Here is a 2,433-nt window from a genome sequence, read left to right on the forward strand (position 1 = left end):
TAAGCAATTTCCTTTATTCTGATCGACCAGCCCAGGCTGAATGCTCATGAACTAGCCTGGGCCATATGAAAGCAAATTCTGTATCTGAAATTAAAGGTACTATTGTTATTGGACTTACTATTGATTTAAGTAGATTTTTCTGGGAGAATTATTCCTTCAAGTTTTCTAATGCAAAGTTGACGATAGTATATTTTATTATATAATTGAAATGATCAGAGCAAATGTAATATCTTTATTCACAGTAATTACTTCATTCAGATGCATGTACACTTTACATATTCTATGTGTAATTTCCTATTCTTTGCTAACATAGTATTCTCGAATAACAAAATAGATTTTTGGGAAAAGTTTTCAATTAGCAATAATCGCGCCTTGGATAAACCTCATTGGCTGCGATACTGCCACTGCACAAAGCTAACAAAATAGATTTTTTATTCCTTGGTGGAGGGGGTGGCTTATGAAAAACTGGAACTTTTTTCAGTTCTGGAGGCTGGGAAGTTTCAGCTCCAGGCACTGGTGTGGCTATTTCTGGTGAGGACTCTTCTGGTTTATAGTTGATTGTCCTCTCTTTGTGTCCTCTCATGGAAAGGGTTGAGAGCCTCTTTTTTTTTTTTTTTCTGGAGCCTCTTTTATAAGAATACTAATTCCATCTGTGAGGCTTCTATCACCATGACTAAGCACCTCTCTCCCTTCAATGACTATCACCTTTGGGAGTTAGAATTTCCACATGTGAGTTTTGGGGGACACAGACATTCTGGCCATAGCACTACATTCACTAGAATGAAAGTTCACCCTCCCTACAAGGTCATTGCAATTCTTTTTTATTTTGTTTTAAAGATTTATTTATTTATGCATACAAGAGGTGGGGTACAGGTCAAAGATGCAGGGGGTGAGAGGATTCACCAGAGACAGAGTGGGGAGCAGAACAGGCAGACTTAACTGCAATACACTGCTGAGGGGAGCAATGGGTGAGACAGGAGAGGTCTGCCATGCCATGTGGGTTGCTCCCTGACCGGCCAGGGATTGAACTCATGCTGCAGAGGCTGCGGATTGTATCATAGTGCGGTGCTTAACTCCTTGCGCCACCAGGGAGGCTCCCCATTACAATCCTTTTTGCTTGCCATTGAGTCCAGTGTGGTTTAGCAGAGCCTAGAGAAGATTGAGCAATTTCAAGATATTATGTAACAGATGGTGATTTCTGATAATTTTATTTTAATTATTTTAGAAGGTGTATTCATAGATATGTGGAATATTTCAGTGTAACTAGCTCATAATCCAATTAGTGAACATTGAACTAACACTGCTGAAGTGGGAAGACATGTCTAATCATTATTTTTTTTTTTTTTTTTTTAATTTTCTAGAGGCATGTCTTATTTATTTATTTATTATTTGTTTGTTTGTTTGGTTTATACATGCACTGGGTACAGTTAGAAGCACGGGAGGGTGAGAGAATTCACCAGAGGCAGAGCGGGGAGCAGAGCAGGCAGAAGGACCGAAGTACACTGCTAAGGGGAGCAGCGGGCGGCAGGAGAGGTCTGCGCGCCATGCGGGACCCTCCTCTGGTGGCCGGGGAGCAGCCGGGGATCGAACCGGTGCCGCAGCGGCTGCGGGCAGCCTCCCAACCCAGGGCTCAACCGCTGCGCCACCGGGGAGGCCCTCTAATCATTATTTTAATCATTATTTAGAAAAACATTTATTATTTAGAATGATTTTTTTCAGCTTAAAAATCAAACTGCTGTAAATTTAGGATTATTGACCTTTACTGATGCCTAATTGGACGCCTCATTATTCCTAGGTACAAGATTACGATATTAATCACATACATTTCAGTGAACCTGGCAGGTTTGTGGGGTCAGTTTTTAATTTTGTTTTTATTTTACTCTTTGGTCTGGAATTTAAGATTTTGTTTATTAAGAGGGTGATGAGAAAGGTCTGCCTTTGGTATGTTCCATAAAAGTTTACAGAGACAATGCTTTTTTCTTTAGTTGAAACAATGCATCTCTTTAATGACTGCTTGAAGTTTCATATGACTTGCACTTTGAAGCACTTTGGCATTGGCTGGTGGTTTTCAACTTAATGTGAAGTATTCAGGTCAAAATATAAGTGGATTAGTAAATCTTGACTGACTTTAGAAACCGGTCTTTTTTTTTTTGATGCCTTGTTGGGTTTCTCTATATTCCACATATAAGTGACATCATCTGGTATTTATCTTTCTCCTTCTGGTTAACTTCACTTAGCATGGCTCTTCCGGCTCCATCCATGTTGCTGAAAATGGCATGAGTTTATCTTTTTTGATCAATGAGTAGTATTCCATTGTGTATTATACCACATTTTCTCCCTCCACTCATTTGTTTTTTGGGCATTTAGGTTGTGTCTACATGTTGGTTATTATAAGTAGGGCTGCAATAAACATGGGAACGCAGATTTCCTTTT

General features: G+C 39.6%; 1 pseudogene; it reads right to left on the bottom strand.

The window, feature by feature from the left end:
- Positions 1 to 258: 258 nt before the first annotated feature.
- LOC119258396 (U4 spliceosomal RNA) lies at positions 259 to 416 on the bottom strand (annotated as a pseudogene).
- Between the last annotated feature and the right edge of the window lie 2,017 nt (positions 417 to 2,433).

Source organism: Talpa occidentalis, unplaced genomic scaffold (assembly GCF_014898055.3).
Source record: "Talpa occidentalis isolate TD23 unplaced genomic scaffold, MPIMG_talOcc4v2.1 talOcc4.4, whole genome shotgun sequence".
NCBI classification, from domain to species: domain Eukaryota; kingdom Metazoa; phylum Chordata; class Mammalia; order Eulipotyphla; family Talpidae; genus Talpa; species Talpa occidentalis.